We start from the raw sequence: 22,032 nt of genomic DNA on the forward strand, positions 1-22,032 counted from the left end.
AGCATTTAAACATAAAAATACTCTTCTTTAGCTTAAGGTAGCCTTATTGCTTATGCTCTTCTTTGAACTGAAGTGAAGACATTTATTCAAGATTAACATACATTATGAAACAGTTCAATTTAGGAAATTAGATAATGGTTTAAAACATACTTGAGCATGCTGAAATGTTACATAGTAATTGTCAATTTCAATAGCAGGGTATTCTTTGCTCTCTGTTTTTTGCCTTTTTTTTTAAATATATGCTAAAAATTTTCTGTCAACTCCTATTTTAAAAGGAGAATGAAAATCATTGTCACTTGAAATTAATTAGTGTTATTTTTAAAATGAATCCATCACATTTGAAAATACCCTTCTTTATGATAGGGTTTTAAAAAGTTAGTTCTGAGACCAATAGAAGAAAAATGGGAGAAAGTTTAAAGCATCCCCACAGACAACCTTCCGGTCAGAACTGTGAGGTCTTTAAAAGCAATCTTGGGATTTTTCTTGTTGTCTGGGAGCAGTATTGAACAGATGGTAAATTGACAGAAATAAAGCTGGATAATCAAATTTGATAAGCTAAGAAGAGGTTAACTAGAGAAATCTGTGGTATTTTAAAAAAATTTCCAGGGTGATTGGGGAGTGGTGGCTAAAATCAATATTTGGTATTTCATTTGTGTTAATACAAAAAACAAAACCATAAGTTTGCTTTTTAATTAAATTTTTTTTTTCATTTAAAAATTAGTCCTCCTACCTCCCAACCAATCTGTCCTTATAGGTGGAGAAGGAAAAGAGAAATTTGTATCAGCTGGCTGCCTGCATGCCACCTCAGGAAATAGCATGTCAAATTCCTGCTTTATCAAGCCCCTCCTGCTGGCCTTCCTCCCATCCTCATTTAGTGAGTGTGCCAGATTCTGTGTGAGGTGCTGGAACTATAAAGAAGAAATGAAACAGGATTCCATGGTACAGTGGGGGGGTGGGTCTAACAAATAACACAAAACATTCTGGAAATCTCCAATCCTTTTAGTATGTCTAGAGAAACTACCTGCTGAAGGACTGGCCACAGCTTCACTGGCGTCATTACCTTTGTAGTTCATTTAAATCAAAGACCAGTTAACTTATTTGAATTTTTCCCTGGTCTTAGAAATAGCTCTTTCACGGGTATACCTATCCCACCTAAATTCTTCTGAAAAATCACTGTGCCCCCCAAAAGAGCCTTGTACTTTCTAGGCGACAGTAAAGACAGCTTTGCAGAAGGAGCCCACTTCCTTTTCTGTTCTTCAGGTCTTTTTCCCTCCTAATATGTCCATCGGTTTGATGTTTTCTCTTAAACACTGGGCCATGTGTGCTCTCCTAATCACTGGACCACACCAAGAATCTGCTGTTTCTTTCTAAGTGCTTGCTTAATGTAACCATTTAATATGTCCCAGTGTCACATTTTCTGATGCGTGTTCTACAGGGAAACATAGCTTCTATTAACACGGTTCTGTTTGTTCTTTAACCTATATGCATTTAACCGTGTTTTTTGGGGCCAGCTCAAATTGGAGTAATAGATCTTCAATAAAAACACCTATATTATTTGATGAATGCTTACCAAACTCTGCAGTTGATTTGAAAACAATTCTGGTGTGTGGGTTAAGTGTTAGCTAGGGAAAGAAGACCCTATCCAAGCAACCCTTGGATAGCTTGTCTAGCAAAGCTTATGAAGTGCATTTTTCAAACTTGTCTAAGCAAAAATGATTGCTCGGCTATTTAAGAAATAATTGATCATATCCTTTGTCTTATCCTTCTCCTTTGTCACTCTTCTGATTTCCTGTGTGACATTTAATAACAAATCAGACTAACAAGGATGCATTTCAATTTTAACGGTTTATGGATCAGTTTATTAGGCCAGAAGGGGAAGGTGCAGTAAAGAATGTGAACACTTCCTAGGATCAGCATGGGTTATGTGAACTAACTTGGGATGGAAGTCTGGTAGAAAAAAGCAGGATCTTTCAAATCAAGTACTCCTGAGTTCGAATCAGGGCTCCACCATTTACTAGCCATGTGATCCTGGAAATGTACCATATCTTTCTGAGATCTTAGTGTCTTCATCTGCAAAATGGGGACTGTCAGGATTTACCTTCACAGGATAGTGGATAGCTTCTAGTTATGCATAGAGTGTTGCCTGGCACTAATTTTCCAAGTGTCTACTATAACTTCTTTAAGAGGCAGGAACTTGGTTCACATCAGGTCACCTAATCTTTCTGAGCCTCAGCTTTGTCATTTGTATAATGGGAATTTGAACATATTAACATGAAAAAGCTCAAAAAATTTGCAGTCATATGCAGGTATAATGACTTATTTCACAAAGGCCTCCTGACTATCCACCGGGATATAAACTCTACTGTAGCTTTTTTTCAGGTCTTTTTGGTGCTTCCAAAACATTCACTTGGTATTACTATTACTACATATTAGTTATGTCACACAAATATTGCAGAATTAATGGAAAGAAACCCATATCTTATTCACATTTATAATCCCTACTATATTTTAAATATATTAAGGGTTTGGTAAATGTTTATTATATAAATAATTATTTTTTGTTATTATCATTGCCCTCAGCTTTGCAAACTAATACAGCTAATAGCATCATAATGGATTTATTTCTACCTTTATTATTTCTGTAATCATTTTATTGTTTTAACATTTTATATGGAATATGTAAAACCTAAGATACCTTTCTTACTAACATTGCATATTTCTTTTAATACAATTGAATCATATTCACAGATGTAGGATGGCTGGGAGTTTTGGTGTCAAAGAAGAAAAAAAAAAACTTTGAATGTTCCTACCTTTTCTTTTATTAGAGAAACTAAAAATTCAGGAGATTTTCAAATTTGCGTAATATTTATGATTTTAATTTATGTATATAAAGAGATATCACTTATGAAAGTATGCTATTGCATTCTATTTATAGTTGAATATTTAGAGAGATTTTCTCTTTTTGATAAAAAGAAATGTGCTTTTTTAACTTTTCAGGCATCTTGAAGTCACAGAGGAAAGAATAGCTTCCTCCAAACCTTCAGACTTTTTCTTGTATGACCTATAAGACTTAAATAACTGGAGCAATAAGCTCTTTTCTGAGTTCTACAGTAATAAAAATGCCACTGTTGTCCGTTGATTATCCATCTGTGGGCCTAGTTTAGAGGAAGGGAATATACCAAACAATTAATCAGCAGTCACTAAGAGATACCAACAAGCAGATGAAGGGCTTGCATGCTTTATTTCATTTATTTAAAAAAAAAAAAAAGGGAAAGAAAGGAAAAAGGCAGTATCTCTTGAAAACTGGAATTTATTTTGCTCTTTAGTTGTTCTTATTCTATTTTGGTTTTGTTCAGTGTATAGGAATTGCAGTAACCTGATACTGTGTTCATTTGCATCAATAACTTCTATTTGCATTCTTATAAACTAATTTAAATAAAGGCTGTGTATGTGACAATAGATATATATTAGTTATCTATTGCTGCATAACAAATTGCCCTGAACCTAGGGACTTAAAACAATAAATGTTTTGTTTGTTTATTTTGTTTTATCTCACCAAATTTCTTTGTATCAGGAATCCAGGAATGTCCTAGGTGGGTGGCTGTAGCTCAGAATCTTACATAAGATTGAAGTCCAGATGTCATCCCATGTTATAAGTAGTCTATGTGAAGACTTGACTGAGGCTGAAAGATTCACTTCCAAGATAGTTTGCTCCCATGCCTGGCACGTTTGAACTGGTTGTTGGCAGGAGGCCTGTTTCTTACCATGTGGACCTCTCCATAAGGCTGTTTGACCATCTGTAATAACATGAGCAAAGGATGAGAGAGCAGGATAGAAGCTGCATTGTCTTTTATGACCTAGCCTGGAAGTCACACATCATTTCCATGATAATCCTGCTGGCTATACAAGTTAACTCTGCTCATAGTGGGAGGAGAATACACAACAGTACAAAGACCAGGAGGCAAGGATCTTTGGGGGCTACCTTGGAGAAGCTAGAATGTTTAATCTAATATGCGCAAGTGTCCAGTGAATGTTCAGATAACTTAAATTTTCATTTTATCAAAAATAATATAATTACTGGAGTGTGGAGGTTTTCAGATTTTACATCTTTTATCCCAAATTGCACATGTTGAAATACATTGATTATTGGTCCATTTCAATTGAATATAGATAGCAGTGCAAAATGTCTCTGCCCTCAAGGAAAGGCAAATATTTCATTATAATTTTTCCAAGTATTACAACAGAGGTACATACTGAAGATGATGAGGTCAGGTGTTGAAGAACATGAGCTCTGAAGTCAGTTTGCCTGAGTTCAATTTCTGGCTCCCTTATTTATTGGCTATATGACCTTTGACCACTTATTTAACCTTTCTAATTCTTTAGTTTCCTTTTCTGATTATTCCCTTTTTATAGCTTACCTTCCTCGTAGGGTTGTGGGGATTTAGGAAGCAGTACCAGAGAGTACTATTAGCCAGCCACTTGAGATTTTCTGGAATGATCAGTTTGGATGAGGGAAGGTTTCCAGGGAATATGAGACATTTGAGTGGTCTCTTGGAGGGTAAGTTGGAGTTTGGTCAGCACAGAAAGTTGGTGGAACCCGGGAAGAGATGCCAGCATGAAGGAGAGCTAGAGGCAGAGGAGCTGAGCAGTGGGGTTGAGGCTGGGGCACATCATGTGGTAGCTTCAAGGGAATGACTAGAAGTAAGTTTAGACAGTGGCATGCAAGGATGTGAAGAGTCTCAGGTGGAGCCCCAGTACATTGTAAATTTTCTGAGATTATCTCAGTTTAAATCACAAATTTCTTACTGCCTCATGACCGCTCTCACAATTGCTAGATCTTATGTCCATATTTGCGGTTAGGAAAATATTGTCACTACAGTTACAGGCAAAACAAAAGAAGTTTGAACTTTTTTTGTGGAGGCTTTTAAAAACAGTAGAATTATAGGATTTGCTCTGTGTGTGTGTGTGTGTGTGTGTGTGTGTGTGTGTGTTTTAAGTGGTGTGGGCAATGGGTTGAATAGTTAGGATGGTTATAGATATCAGTAGGGAGAGGACTGAAGCCTCACAGGAGACTAGAGGGGTGCATACAAGTATACAAGAGCCTGAGACCCTTGCTTCTTGTCAGTTTTGGCATTTCCCACAGGCATCCCAAGCATGTTCCCAGGACACTGGCAAGACCAGGACACTTGCCATCCCATTCCAAAGAACTGTGACTCATCCAGAATTTTGCAATTATAAAAATCTAAAAAGGAGAGATTTTAATGTTAGCATATATGTAAGTATCAGTTTGAATTATACGTGAGGAAATAGGCACAATAATCTTCTTGGCCTTTAAATGTCTGGCTCTAGTATTGATAACCTTATTTTATGGATAAAAGAAGATAATGATTATGTCAATTTTAGAAACTCCTCAACTGCCCACTTCCCAGGTTCAAAAGATTGTTTTGATTCAATACATGCTCTCTTTATTGAATGGAGCACTGGGTGTTATACGCAAACAATGAATCATGGAACACTACATCAAAAACTAATGATGTAATGTATGGTGACTAACATTAACATAATAAAATTAAATTAAAAAAGAAAGATTTTTTTGAAAACAAAACTGAAAAGAAAGATGAGGCTTTAAAGAAGAAAAGACAGGTAAAAAATGAGATTTTTAATTTAGATAAATAAGAATCCCTTTGGCAGAGAGCTGGATTCCAGATGGCTTCTAGGCCCAGGGGTGGGAATTAGGGTGCTTAGTCTATTTAGCCTTTCTCACGTGGTTTTTAATTCATCTTCCAGTACTCTCTCCCAGCAGGGCTGACTCTTCATTGCTTTTTGGATGACATGCTCCATGGACAGGCTCTTTTACCAAGACACATGAGCCTCAAATATGTGTCTTTCTTTAGCTTCTTTAGGAGGTAGGTAGGTCTAGTTGAAGCCAGAAGGCTCTAACCCATCTGACATAAAATGATGAAACAGGAATTCTGTGATATCTAGTTCACTTAAAGCTTATTTATTTTCATGAGAAAGAATTTTAATGTGAGTGCTGTCCTCTTTTTCTTTGAAAACTTGGAATCATGCACTAATGCACCTTTGCACTGCAGCCATAACACTATGTAAAAAATAATCTAGAAATGGGTAGTGTTTTTATACAACTATTAAGTTATATGAAACATTAGTCTAATAACCAGACTGAGAGACAGTGTGTCCATTCAGGGATATAGTAGCCTTGCAGGGAGAGCCCAGCTGTGGAAGGGGAAATTTTGGAGTAACTTACCCTGTCTTCAGTTGTGTTTGAAATTTATATATTTTCTGATAGTTTGCTTCAGATTTGGGCTCTCTCTTTTTATTTCTAATTTGATATTTCATATTATTTCATAACTAAGATTTTAAGGATTGTAACTTTTTTCATGGTGTTTTCTACTCATAATAAAAGTAGTTTAGTGTCTTGGTGTGCAAAAAAAAATAGTTGATGGAAGATGGTCTTGTTACTAAAGTAAACCTTTCTATAAATAAATGCAGAAACATCTGTTAAGGGCATAGTCTGAATGTGGCAGACATCTGAATTTCGTCAATTCCCGCCTTGTGGCCAAGATTTCTTTCTTAAGCTTTCTTTATAACTAATGGCAGAGTTTCACATTCTCACAGCATTAGGCAATAGAATGGTCAAAAGAACTGGTGCCAAGTTACCCTCTTTCTTGGGTTAGCTGGTGGTAATAATTTATACTCACCAAGGAAAAGTGTGGCATGTTTTTGTTTTTATTTTTGAAGACTGAAAACCTGAGATCTGTCCTTCGATGTCACTTCTAGGCCCTGGGTTTAGGCAGTTTTCCAAATATCTGTTAAACTGCTTTCAAGAAATTATTGTGGTGTTGCAGGAAGCTTTGGTCAGGAGAATAAGGCAGCACACAGTCTTTCCTAGAACACCATGGGCCCATCAAATGACCTTTTTCAGAAACAACTGAGATTCTTTTTTCAATGGCAGAAAAATGCTAATTGAAACCAAACAGAAAACAGACTCACCCCACAAGTATTGTAGTTCAAATGAGTAAGGGGGAAGTCATAGAGGGGATGAAAAATTCTTCTTGGGAAAACTTTTGAAGCTAAAGCTTATTTATTTGGTCTTTGATGATTATAAGTTAAAATGGGGTGGTTTAGCATTTTTAAGATAAAAATGAGCCAGGACTGTAAGAACACTGTGTACCCTTTCAGGTGCCTTTGTACCTCTTCCTAGAATACCTGTCTGGTGCTCTACTCTTCCTCAAGACTACCTCAACACTCCTCCCACTTGGGGACTCCAGCGCCGTAAGGTGAGTCGGCAAATTTGTACTCCTTGCCTATATCCTAGAAGAGTATCATTTAAACTGACATTTTTAAAACAATTTTTCAAAATTTTGGGAGACTTTCAGAGGATGTGTTCACTGGTGAACTCTCAAGAATCATCATTTGTAAGCCCTATATTTAGATAAGTATAAAGTTTAATTAGCAGTAGTATCTTTTGCCAGTGTAATATAAACCCTAGGTTCAAATTTGGGTTGACACTAATAGCATTATGAAACATACTTTAGATTTCAGATTTGAAGTCTGAAGCAAATTTTTGCAAATTAGTATGTCACCACTCTTAGGTTTCCTGAGCATTATTCTACTCATGCTTTAAATTGACAGCCTCTTTTTTTATTGATTGATTGATTGATTAAGTTTTTATTTTAATTCCAGTTAGCGTACAGTGTTGTATTAGTTTCTGGGGTACAATATAGTAATTCAACACTTCCATACATCAACCTGTGCTCTTCAAAACAAGTGCACTCCTTAATCCCCATCACCTATTCAACCCATCTCCACCCCTCTCCCCGTCTGGTAACCATCAGTTTGTTCTCTGTAATTAAGGGTCTGTTTCTTGCTTTGTGTCTCTCTCTCTAATTTTTTCCCTTTGCTTGCTTGTTTTGTTTCTTAAATTCCACATATGAGTGAAATCAGATGGTATTTGTCTTTCTTTGACTTATTTCACTTAGCATTATACTCTCTAGCTCCATCCACGCCATTGCAAATGGCAAGATTTCATTCCTTTTTATGGCTGAATAATATTCTATTTTAAATATATATATTTATTTATATATATGTACACCACACCTTTATCCATTCATCAATCGATGGATAGCAGCCTCTTTTAAAGCAGAAAAGTATTTCTAACAGTGAAGGTTAGAAGGTCTCAGTAAGTCTGAAATAGCTTATAGTGTGAGCTTCCATCCCTTAAGTAGTGTAATTGGCTTCATTAAGTAAAGGGGGTCACAAAGTCTCTTGAAGTGGGAATATACAACTAAATTAATTTTCACTTGCTTTTTGTACGTTTGATGTGTATCCTCTCTTGAACATTAAAGTGACTCATTGGTCTCAGAAGGGAAAATAATTTGACCTTGTTTGTAGTATGTGAATCACTTGTGAATAAACTGTTCACACTTTACAGGTGAATAAACTCTTTAAGGGCACCAACCAGCATGCTGTCTCGGAAATTCCTTAGTCCCTCATTTGCAAAAGTTATGTGCTTGCATTTTTGCCTCGATGATTTTCAAAGGTCTTACATAATTAATTCCCCCCTGAAATAAAAAAGTATGACCTTAGAGCCTTGTAGTAATTGCTAAACTATGTGGAGGGAAATGGATTCCTAAAACCACAAGTCCTTATCCTCACTGGTTCTGTTTTCTTCCTGTAGACCCTGTTGCATTGCTTGCGGCATTAGCAAAATCCATGACTAGAAGGCCCCAAGTGTTGAAAGTAAAAGATAGTCTGATTCTAATCGAGCAATTTTGTTATAGCCATGTAAGAGCTGAAAAATTCTAGTTAAGCTCTGTTATTTGTAATACAGTCTAAAGAAGAAAAGTATAAGGAACAAAATGTATTATGTAGTCCCACTTTTTACTATAGTTCTCTCCATAATTGTGTCATCACTTAAATTTTAGAGTTAGCTTTTATCACTGATAGAGCTATTCTGTAAATCTTTCTTTTCTTTACATTAATTATTTTCTATTTGGTAGGATTTATGTAAAAGTTATACCAAGGGGAACTATGGTTCAGATTTAATGTTTAGAGATTGTGTACACTTGAGTTTGAATGTTTCAATTATTTTGTTTCTTTTAGAACACTGGTAGTTATCCCCTCATACAGGTAAGAGATGTAGGAGTTGCTTGGAGTTCACTGCCAAAGAGTTAATTTTTTACTATTTCTTTTCAAATGTTTAGTATGCTAAAAATTAACAGCCTTTGATTCTTGACTTCAAGTGCATGGAGACTCCCTTAACATACTGCCTTGTTTTCCTTTTTTAAATGGAGTTTTGTCTGGATGTGGTAGAGCTATACATAAAACAGTTTTGCTCTTGGATCCAGTAATCCAGTTTACTCATTGAAAGAGGATATGTGAGTTCCCTAAACCTTTTCGAATGAAGCATCTAATTTCAGTCATGTTAACTTTGATAGCAACAAAACCAGCTTTGAATTCTCAGTATTGCTACACTGTAAAGCTACCTTAAATTTTTTTTTTATGGAGCAGCTTTAAATTTTTAATGTTTTACAATCAGAATATTTATTTCTACTAAATTACATTTTCTCCACAATGATGCAGTTTTTCCTGAGCCATTATTCTTTTAGGGAATGATAGAGAATAATTCACATTTTATTTATCACAAGGCATCTTTTCCTAGGTTTGTAAATTTGAGGCTGTGTGAGAACAAACTTTAAAGCTCCTATTTTATGTAAAAAAAAATAGATTACATAAAACAAAATAAGATTTTGCAGATTATTTATTTGCTTCTCTCTCTGTTGGGAATAGGACTGCATTCTTCTCCCATCCCCCTTTTCTGGTACCTTCCTATAAAAGGCATTAGAGGGAAAAGAATGATAAACAGGACTTAGCCCTATAATCTTCTTTCAAAACTGCCTTGTAAGTAATTTCCCATAGTTTCTGTAATGAAGCTTATGTTGGTAGTATAGGGTGCTTCTGGTAGTGGGGAGTAGTTTCAAAATACTTTTTCTTTTTAATTTTTGTTTATTTATTTATTTATTTATATTTTTCACATTTTTAAATTATGTTAATCACCATACATTACATCATTAGTTTTTGATGTAGTGTTCCATGATTCATTGTTTGCATATAACACCCAGTGCTCCATGCATTACGTGCCCTCTTTAATACCCATCACCAGGCTAACCCATCCCCCTACTTCAAAATACTTTAAGCTGTGTGTGTGTGTGTGTGTGTTTTCAGGTTAGGTTTTCTGCCCCATGTAGATTTAATGGAAAATATTTTTTATTTGCTTATACTTGGTTTTAATGGTTTAGATGGGGGCATTTCTAAATAAAACTTGTAAAGAGATGTTTATTGTTGTTACAGGTAATTCATGCACACAGATTTTAGGAGGCTCGAAATGATCTTTTGGCAGAAAAACTTGTTAGAAGAAGGGGGGACAGTTTCTGTAATTTAAGTTGTCATAGTAACCTGCATCAAACCTATACTTGGAATCCAGGCCTGAAGAATTTCAGTGACAATAAACATTCCAGTTGCATTCATCTTTTTTTTGCTCTCTGAGAAAGGAGCCATCAATTGTGATCTAATTATTTCATTTCTGTTTTTAGAAGATGAGTAGCAGCTTGCATTTTTTAGCACTTTGAAAGTTCCCTGGCAGAGTAAAAATGAAAACTTAGCTGTTTATATTTGAACTTGGCATTTTCTGATACTGTATCTCAAACTATTTCAGATGACGAGATAGGTTCAGTATAATGGTTACTTAATAAAATATGAAAAAAAAAAAACAATTTAATAAGGATTTGAAGACATTGCCACATACATTTGTTAACATGCAAGTTTTAATATTAAACATATTGGAATCTGGTTTTCATGGAACTCTGATCTGGGAATGTTAGGATTTTCCTAATACCAAATTGTTAATATATTTCTTTTATGGCATCTTGTACTTAAGCATGAATGTATTTAAATAAAAAGGATGAGGTATCATTTTTATTAGCAGAATAAGTTTACTTTGAGAAATTTGTATCCAGGCATTTTTTAGATATGCTCTCTTTCACAAAGGACAGTAGAATGTTGTTTCTAAAGACAAAACTTTTTTAGGGTTTGCTTCACTCTTTTGCTTTTTGCAAGATACTGATTACTAATCAAGGTAATTTGGAGTTAAAAACATTCTCCTTAAGCAAGGAACATTAGGAGAAGTAAGGAGATAAAGATGTGTGTGTCCATTCATTTTAGGAATCTTGGAAGATAAATTGGAAGAGTTTGTGACTAGTCTAAGTAATAAAAATAATATACAAAATTAGCTGCTATTGGATTTAACTGTAGCTATCTGTAGATAAAAATGGTAAAATTCTTGTAGAAACTTTTCCACATATATATGAGACTCTTAATCAAATGGATAATTTTTTTAAAAACATAAATCAGAATTTGAATTTTAAAAAGTATAAGGTAGATGTAGAAAACCTAGATAATCCATTTACTGGGAAACTGTGAAGGAAAATATAATCACCTATTATCTCACTGTTAGAAATATTTACTATAAACATTTTATGGGACGTATCTGCAATTTTATAAACAAATTAGGAATCAAGCCAATAGGCAAAATACTAATAATGGTGAAACACTAGAATTTTATCTCCTATTAGAATTAGCAGCATACTTGCTGCCATCACTACTAAAGTAACTCTGAAATATTTAGCCAGTATATTAAGAACAGAAAAAGAGAGAGAACTATTGGAAAGGACAGAATTACTTGTAGATAATAAAAAATGCCCAAGATACTCAAACTAATATAGTCAAATTCCATTGTAATGTAAATAAGCATGATTTGTGTAGTAGTAATAATCAGTTCAAAAATAGAAAAAAAGAGACCATTCATAGTAGCAACAATCCTTATGCTGAGGATTAAACTCTGTAAGAAATGTGAATGGCCCATGGGCAGGAAACTGTTAAACTTCATATAGGTCTAAAGATTTGTTCAGTCTTAGTACTTAATAAGGGAATGTCGTATTTGGTATATCATATCATTAAAGATTCAAAAACATGTACATGAAACATAGATGAGTGACCTTTATGTAAAATGTAACCTAGACCAATATAATTCCTAATGTTGGCTGTGGGGGAAGATAGACCAGAATGCTCGTATAATGAAACTACAGGGTAGATGGTGTTGCAGCTAGTAATGTAATCTGACTACCTACCTACCTATCTACATACCTGCTTATTTATAGATAATTTTTTTTACTATTTAATGAAATGGAAAAATGAGAGTAACCTAAAAAGTTAACAATGTCAGGATACAATATAAACTATAACCTTTAATTTTTAAGTGTATTTACTAAGAAAATAAATGAGGAGGCAACATACAAAGTGTTAATGATGACTATCTGCAAGTGGTAGAACTACAAGAATAATTATTATTATTATCAAATTATTATTACAGATTCTCTAAAACAAATATATTTATAATCAGAAATTTGAAAATAGATTTAGTTTTCCAAACATCTAAGGTTGATCAAATGTCTAAGATTTCATTATATATCTTCTTGAAAAAATTATTGTAAAAACATTTATTGAGATGGGTTATATACAGAATTAAAAAATGAGGGGATCATCAGAGTCTCTGGTTAGGGCTGAATAGACTGCACTCCCCAGCTACCATTCATATTAGACTGTGGTATATACCTGTGCGTCTGGTGATTATGCCTCCTGGGAGTGTGGGGCCCAACACCCTGAGAATGATAAAGAGCAATGTGTTCCTATGTTTAAATCTCAGCCCTTTCCCCCATGCCTATGTATCAAGTGCCACAGCAGTTTAAATGTTCAAATATTGATTGCCAATGACATTGAATCAAACTTACTGAAGTCTTTATGGATTAAGTAGGAGAATTAGGACAATTATTTTAATTCTGCAGCCATTTTGATTATTTACCCTTCTCTCCCCTTTCCCATTGACTCTACTGTTTTGTTTACAGCAAATTACACCTGGGCAAGAAACTTAATAATTTTTAGGAAATATACCCAGCATGAGATGCTGTGCCTCTGAAGTCTTAAGTGTTAACTTTAATTTTTTTTGTGCTGTTCTTCCTGAATACAGCTTTTAACAAGTGGATTTGTTTTTTCCAATACCCACACAGTTCAAACCTGTGGGAGTCAACTGTATTTGTAAAGGTCTTAGCATGTACAAAATTCAGTGTATGATAATTATCACCATTTTTATTAAAAGGGTGATACTTTCCCCAAATGCTTCAATCTTGTTTCAGACTTAGGCTAGATATACTTTTATATAAGCAGACTTTCATTCTTCTGTACTTATGGAAACTATATAATTTTTCAAACCAGACACTTTGGAGAGTGAAACTTGGCACTATTGATAATTATGCTGGGATAACAATGTAAACCATTGCTGTTCTAGGCAAACCAGGATGAGTGGTCACTCGGGGTATACCGGTAGTACCTGATTTGTGGTTCATGCTCAGAGAACACAGGTCGTTGTCATTGAGTGAGACAGGAAGGATATAGGACAAGTGAGCTCCCATTCATCTTTTTGAGCTTTAGTTCCTTACTCGTTAATTGAGGTTAACGATGACTAGCTCACAGGGTGGCTGTAAAGATTAAATGAAATTGTGATCTCATAAATACAGTATATATGTGGAAATTAGACACCTGTTAATTCTCCTCTCTGTCTCTGCAAATTACCTTAGCTATGCTGATGGATGAAGTTTTGTGTATAGCTGTGCTATGTACTGACTTCTCACACTTCCTTAATGTATCTTTATAGTTCATTTGACTGGACATGGTAGATGGTAGTCATAACCAACTGCACATGTGGTTCCTCACTTTACAGTGGAGAGTTGGTCTATATTGCTTCAATTAAGCACTTTTTAACATTGAAAGGTATGAATTGTAGTGTTCAGGAACCACACCTGCTTTCCCTGTAAATTCTCTGTCGTATTTTTTTTTTCCTTTTGTGCTTTTCTATTTTTTGGATGATTCATAGTCTAAATAGGAGGATTTTTTTTCCTTAAATATTTCAAATATGAATGTTTATGCATTTAATAGACTTTGTGTGAATAAAAGACACTTGTTTTGCACATCAGCTGCAGAGATGTATTTCTCGGGGAAAAATATCTAGCTGAAACCTTGAAAATTAATAGGATAATTGGTAATATATATACCAAATTTGATTTTCTTATAATTTATAAATAAATTTTAATAACACAAAACTGGAGGAAGTAATAGACCTCAAGGTTTGGGTCTTTGGCAAAATGACCACAGCATTTTCACCATTATCTTCCATAGTTGTTCTCTTCATTAGCAAATCTGTGTTCAGACCTGGTATTGCCCGGTCTTCAGGCTTACAGAGTGGTAGTAAATGATTTTAGTCATATCATAAATTATGCAGTTGTGGAATGAAGAAGGTATGATGGGAGCATATGGGGAAGAAGTTTGTACAAAGGTTAAGGAAGGCTGCTTGTGGGTACCATTTAATTAAGTGTTTAATGGTGAGTAGGTCTTTAGGGAGTGGGGAGAAAGTCTTTGAAAATGGCCTGGGGAATGGCATATGCCAAGCCTAGAAAGGTGCATAAGGAGCAAGGATGTGTTTGGGGCTTAACAAGTACAGCTAAGTGTGGATATGAATGTGGATGGGAAGGGGATGCCTAATTTTAAAAAATGGGATTCTTATTCTAATTGAGTAAGAATTGAATAAGAAACAACCTTTTCTGAGGCTCTGGGCTTTATGTATTGAAAGGATCAAAATTATAAGTAGATAAAGTTCTATCTGGAGAAGAAGTAGAAGTGTTTATGATTTGGAGCAACCTAAATTTCAGAAATCTCTGTAAGGAGAAAGATTACTCACGTTCTTTATTCTTTATAGTTTCTCTGTAATCTTAAGAAATTAAATATTTAACATATCCTCATTCTTCAAAAGGATATTGCTACTTTAAAATGTTCACACTTAGGGGCGCCTAGGTGGCTCAGTTGTTAAGCGTCTGCCTTCAGCTCAGGTCATGATCCCAGGGTTCTGGGATCGAGTCCCGCATCCGGCTCCCTGCTCTGCGGGAAGCCTGCTTCTCCCTCTCCCACTCCCCCTGCTTGTGTTCCCACTCTCGCTATCTCTCTCTCTGTCAAATAAATAAAATCTTTAAAAATAAATAAATAAATAAATAAATAAAATGTTTGCACTTAAAAAATTAGATATAAATAGATAACATTAAAAGCTGTACTGTTTCCAGCCAGTTGATTTAACATTCCATTCATTTTGTTAACATTTTCTCCTGTGAGCTGCTCTATAGCCACCAGACAATTTTACTGTGCAAATTCTTTGCAAATTTTGCCTTGTCAAAATGTGAATTGTGTGAGGGATGAAATGATTAAAAATTGCTTTTTTTTTGTACAGCAGATAACACTTTCAGAAAAAAATACGCTGATATTAACTGCCATTTCTATTCCATTTTGCTCCCAAGAATTGTTTGAATGTATACACTCCATCTTTTTATTATCTCAAGAAGTAGAACTGTTAACAAAATAGTAATTTCATGTAGTAATATTTGTATCATCATGTGAAAAATAAAATAATGTCATATGGGTGACTACCTTAGTTCTAATACCATCTTGCCTGCTTCATTTTATATTTTCCCTGTGCTACACTATAGCACATACATAAAATCTTTATTTTTTACTTGGAAAGCACTTTGAACATTCAGATTTGAGCTAGAAGAAACCAAGGCCCTGTTGGAGACTGATTTGTTCCCTTTAGACATCTTCTCTAGGGCAGAAACTCTTCTACACATATTTGTGGTCCCAGTGCCTAGCTAGTAGATAAAAATCTGTCAAATAGGTGGATACATCTCTTACAACCCACATCTTTTGATTCCTAATCAGTCCATGTTCTTTCCTGTACACTTATACTTCCCCCATCTGTTTTTCTACTACAAAATGGAAGCCCTAGGTTTCAAATTATCTATAATGCACAGTTGTTGGCTATCATAATCCCATCCCCATCTCACAAGAAAGCTACGCTCACCAACATGTTAGGACAGGGGGACTATCTGGGCTGAGAACCAATGGATATACCAGAATATTCCTGAATAAATTTAATTTCCATACTCAAGATGGATGGCACTTTATGCTTTTCAGTATGTTGTTCATGCTTCTTTTGATTAAACTGCAGAGTCAAGAGATTCTATTGGATTAGAGGCTGTATTTCTAGATAGTGTTTCTAAGCAGGAATAGTTCCACCATCAGGGGTGTTTAGGAAATTTGGGAGGACATTGTTGGTTATCACAGTGATAGAAAGAATGCTATAGGCATTTAGTGAATGGGTAACAGAGATGCCAGGCATCCTGTGGTACACAGGACAGTTCCACACAGTGCTATTAGAATAGCCCACTCTGTTTTCCTACTGAAAAACCACAACTGAACATACTTTTTACATGTATACACAAGGCATTTTTGCATTGTCTTAATATATAATGAATTTTCCAGGAATGCAACTATTATGGAAATTAAGGGAAAATCGTATTTAATTCAGAATTTGAAAAAGAGTTGTTCCCCAGCTTAATAACCACGTGACAGACAGCAGTCCCCCTTGTAGTATTTGAGTTTCCTATCAACAGACCTACACTTACATACCTGCACTTACAACTGTTGCATTTATGGTATAGGCATACCTCAGAGAGATTGCACATTTGGTTCCACACCATTGCAGTAAAGCAAACATCACAGTAAAGCGAGTCAAATGAATTTTCTGGTTTCCCAGTGCACATAAAAGTTATATTTACACTATAGTCTGTTAGGTGTATAATAGCATTATGCCTAAAAAAACAATGTACCTACCTTAATTTAAAATACTTTCTTGTTAAAAAATACTAATCATCATCAGAGCTTTCAGTGAGTGGTAATCACTGATCACAAATCACCATAACAAATATAATAATGAAAAAGTTTGAAATGTTGTGAGAATTACCAAAATATGAGAGAGACACAAAGTGAGCAGATGCTGTTAAAAAGAAAAAAAAATGGTGTGAAAAGATTTGTTTGTTGCAAGGTTGCCACAAACCTTCCATTTGTAAAAAAACACAAGATCTGCAAAGTGCAGTAAAGCGAAGCACAATAAAATGAAGTGTGCCTGGGAAAACATAAGGGTCTAGATGCTTCATTATGTTTTGTCATTTACATATTTAAATTCATGTCTCTCTGTTATAAAATATTTTTCTTTTATTTCTTTCTGGCTTCCATGTTGAGAATAGCGTGTTTGGGGGTGGAGGAAGCACAAGGGTAGAAGCAGGAAGACTCATTAGGAGGCTGTTGCAGTTATTCAGGTTAGCAGTTACATAGGGTAGATAGAGATAGAGCTAACAGGATTTCCTGACAGATTAGATATGGGTTATGGGAGAAAGAAGTCAAGGATAACTGTCGGCATTTGGGCCTAAGCAACTAAAAGGATGCATTCTAGTTGCTTTGAACGGAGATGAAAGAGTGTGGGTGTAACAGATAAGGGGGGTAAGAGTAAGTTCTTTTCAGACATGTTGAGTTTGAGATGTCTACTGGACATCAGAGTGGCAATGTTGACTAGGCATCTGAATGTGAGGCTGAAGTTCAGAGAGGGGTCTGAGCTCGAAATAATGGGAATTGTCAGGTATATAGTATTTCAAGAAATGATCAAGTTGAAATGAACTCACCAAGGGAGTGAATATAAATGGAAAAGAGTAAAAGACCTATGATTGAGATTTGAGATTCTCAAACATAAATAAAGCTTAGAGAAGAAATTGAGAAGGAACACCAGTGAGGTTGGAGGAAAAGCAAGAAGAGAGTACAGGTGTTCTGGAAGCCAAATGAAGAAAGTGTATCAGGAGGAGGGAGTAATAAATTGACTCTTAGATTTAACAATGAGCTAAGCATGATGGATGAGCTTGGTTTTGGTATAGTGATAGGGGTAAGAGCCTAACAGGAATGAACTCAGTGGAGAATAGAAGGTGAGAATATAAAAAGGGAATAAGATATGGAGGATAGCTGGTAGGGGAAGTGGGATCAGAAGAAAGTTGTTTTGTTTTTGTTTTGTGATGGGTAATATAGGTACTTATTTATTCTCTGATCCACTATAAAAATCAAAGGAGATCATGATGATGCTGGAGCTGATATAAGGGGACTGGCATCCTGGTTGGCCATGGTGTGCCTATGACTGCACGACTGGTTTTCCAAGCATCTGGTATGCCATAGCCCTGGAATAGCTAACTGATACGTAATAGATTTTGAGACCCTGGGACCAGAAGGCTTTCTCACTCACCAGTGTTTCTTCCTTTTTTGTTTAGGAAAGTTGATCAGGCACCAGCCAAAGGGTTTAGGCTTTAGCCAGACACTAAATTAGAAATTAGTGGGAAATTAGAAGGGAAGGCAGAACCAATTTCTTCTCCATAGGCAACTATCTGAGAACAGCTAAATTTTGTCCTTCTTGTCCACTTGGAACCGTCTTAACCATTTTGACTTGTAGGCAAAATGGCACAGGGCCTTTAGAATAAGGAAAGTGAGGCACCTACAAGGGTGCAAAATACAAGGAGGCACTCACTTCTAGAGTCATGCAAATACAATGTTGGCACTTGAGAATGATGCCTCATTGCATTTTGCACCCTAGGCACCTTGCTTGCTACACACCCCCTAATTCTCCTGGTCCTGAGAATGGGCACTGTGGTTTAAGGAACAATAGAAAACTCTCTTTCCCTAATTATCTCTCCTCATATTATCAATTGGAGATTAATGTGCTTTAGTCAGTCCGATATTCCTCTCCTTCCTCCATATCTGGTCAACTTTGGCGACTAACAAACATGAGGAAGACTTGGTAAAGAAGAAATGCTCTGGGCTGCAAAATTGTATTGTTAGTGATGAGACAGAGTAGGGAATGATTGGTTGGGGCCTTTGGGCCAGGAACATGAAATTTTGGATACCTAAGAGGCTGGTGAGAGGGAACTGGGGGATAGAAGGGAGACTGATTAGGATCAGTTCTGTTTGCGAAGACTAGAATAGAAACTGTCCCTCTCTAGCTTAGTACATTTGTCATTTTTAAGAGTTCTAAGGGCCCTGGTACCATTTTGTCTTTCCATCTTTGGAATCCAAGGGTGATAAGGAGGTTATCACTTATTTTGTCAGTCCTAAGAATTGAGTTTCTTGTTCTGCCCAGTGCAGATCTGAGAAAGATTCTGAGGTCATCTGAGGAATTATCCATCTTTGTACCTCAGAAACTGAAGGAAGCCTTACAGCAACATCTGCAGAACCCAGAGAATTCTCAAGCCTTTGTATCCTGGAGAATATTGTCATATGGTCTTGTGCTTGTCGCCTCTGAGGGAGCCATAGTGATAAAGGTATAATAGAGAATCACGGACCATCTTGATCATACTATCTGAGTTGACAGATTTTCATATGAAGAACATTTAGGACCAGATGTGTAGAGAAGGTGCAGATGTGCTTGTGTACAAAATGAGAGTCAGCTGAAGGAATAGTGGGGAGAGATATACAAAGATGGCTCTGAGGAGCTTCCATCAGGAGGAAGTATCTAGAGGGGCAGGCAGCAGCCACACTTTGAAGAGAAGGGGTGGAGGTGGTTAGAGATATGGTCAGTGATTCTCTTATAATTGGGAAGTTGCTGATTATGAGACTGAGGAAAAGCCCATTGAACTTACAAGTGAGAAAGTTTTCTTCATTTTAAAGTGGCTCATGGAATGGCAAGAAGTCCATGACTAATTATGAATGAGATAAAAGGTAACTGATTAATGATCCTATTTTTTAGATCTGGAGGCATTTCACTGCAAAAGTTATACCGTTATATATGAATGAATCTGGGAGCAGTACTATCATATGACAGAAGTTTTTATTGCAGTTTCTTCTGGGATGAGGCCTGATGCTGCTTTATCTTATTGTCGACAGTCACGTGCCCATGGAAAGAAGTCCGCACTGAAAACAGTAGATGTTTGACTTGATTGAGTGTTATATAATCAGGAGGTCCTTTGAGACTTTCCCCAGAACTTTTTGTCCAAAATATTAGTCAAATATTTCCCAGAAGAGCTTTCTTCTTTTTCATAAGCAATATTATTTTTGTTAGTAGTATTCTTCTAGGCCCTTGCTTCCTCTTCACCTCTAGTCCCACAAATAGCTGAGTCAGGTAAATGTGAGGACATAATTAATTGAGAAACGGAGACTGACCCATGAACTTCAGTTTAAATCTAGTGTCTTTAAATCTTTTATCATATGTGTGGCAAATAGTAGACCTTTAGTCGTAAATGCTTTTTTGAAACCATTAAGTATAATGTGTATTCTACTTAATTATTTCTTTTATTAGATGGTAGAGTTTATTAGTTCATGGTTTGAGGTCTGGTTGCAGACTGCCTGGATTCAGATCCTGGCCTTACTCCTCATAAGGTATGTGATCTTGGGCAAGTTTTGTAACTTTGCTGTGCCATGGTTTCCTCTTATAAAAAGTAGGGATAATAATAGTGTCTACCTTTTAAGATTATTATGAGAAATAAATAAATTGATACACTCAAAGCACTTAGAACAGTTCCTGGCATATGATAAGTACTTAATAAATATTACAAATGACTTTAACAAAAGCTGTCAGGCATTTAATATTTAAAGAGTAAGAAAACCGAATCTCTACTTCTCCGCCAAATAGCACTGTAACTGGCAATGAACACTTGAGTGTTGGTTGTGTGAATTTTAGATAAGCCTGTTTTCAGTGGATGTAAACAGCTTCCTGTGTTTCTGAAGATGGAGGAATAGAAGTCATCTTCCCATCTGGCCTCATATCAGTATATCACTCTTGACACTGTGCTTATATATTATTTATATTTTTGCTAATCATAAAAGTGAGTTGAGCTTTTAAAAATTTGTGGGGACTGTGATTAGTATCCAGATGTTTTTTATTGGATATTCTGTGTCCATGACGTTTCCTTCCATAGAATGTTTGGAGTGGTGTGGTTTGTTCCATCTTCGTGCTCTGTCCCTCCACCCAAATTAATAGAATCAAAATAAAGGAAAGTGTATCTCCCAAAATAAGACAATGATGAGATTTCCATGTAGGCAGCAACATGTTATCCACAGGGTTCTTTGTTGATAATAGGCTCATAGTCATAAAGGGGATAGAATTCTCTTCATATGGTGTGCCCACAGGACTTCCCTCCCAGCTTCTCTCCTGTTTCCAGTAATCCAAGTTGATTGTATAAACACATGGCAAAATGTAGCTGATAGCCACCTGATGGGACAGCACTTTGGTGTTCATAAAACACTTTTAAATAGGTGAATTTAGGGTGATGCTCACAGCAGACTAATGAGAAAAATATTCTTATCAGTATTCTACAGCTGAAAAAAATGAGCCTGCATGAGTTTAAGGGAGTTCAGGGTTGCACAGTTAAAATACGCAGTGAACCCAGGTCTGCTGACTCCTTAAATCCCGTGTCCTTCCCGTTTTATTGCTTTCTCATCAGAATCACTCGGGCTCAGTAAAATCATGCAATAGGACCTGGAATAGTAGCCAAGACTGTCCATTAGAAATCATAATCACAGAATTAGAATTTCAAATACCATAAAATTTGACACTATATCTAACTGTTGAAAAGTTTACTTTTTATAAAAGACCCTACTTTCTTTTTAGATATATTGTTCATTCTTCCTAGTTATATAACACAAGCATTTTCTAACTTTAAATTTTTAAAGATTTTTTTTCATTATATGTATACTTTGTCATTAAAGTAGATTTCATGTTGATAGAAGTCTTTTTTCTTTCAGTGTGGCTAGTGTTGAGTAGGCCTAGATTGACTCTTTTCTGAAATTCTTAGAAGAGTGTAATTACCAGTTCTTATCCTGTACTTGGTAGGTAGGTGAGTGGTCCCAGGAAGAAGAAAATGGTTCTATTTTTGTAACCATTATTCTTCTAAACCTCATTCTGAGTAAATGGCACATTTCTGTATTGCAGGGACAAACCTCAGACCTGTAGCATTGGTTTGGAGACTATGAGAGTGTGGACCTCTGTAGCTT

At 35.7% G+C, this 22,032-nt stretch overlaps 1 protein-coding gene across 4 annotated transcripts in view; it reads left to right on the top strand.

The window, feature by feature from the left end:
- RASSF8 (Ras association domain family member 8) overlaps positions 1-22,032 on the top strand; it is a 126,939-nt gene that overhangs the window by 38,122 nt on the left and 66,785 nt on the right. For 2 of the 4 annotated variants that reach the window (XM_036080183.2, XM_078075788.1), the window contains exon 2: positions 7,201-7,298. The exons of 1 other annotated variant lie outside the window; for it this stretch is intronic. The gene's annotated coding sequence lies outside the window, so the exon portion shown is untranslated. The remainder of the gene's footprint in view (positions 1-7,200; positions 7,299-22,032) is intronic. One more of the 4 variants, XM_078075787.1, reaches the window with a different exon arrangement.

This window comes from Halichoerus grypus, chromosome 6 (genome assembly GCF_964656455.1).
Source record: "Halichoerus grypus chromosome 6, mHalGry1.hap1.1, whole genome shotgun sequence".
NCBI classification, from domain to species: domain Eukaryota; kingdom Metazoa; phylum Chordata; class Mammalia; order Carnivora; family Phocidae; genus Halichoerus; species Halichoerus grypus.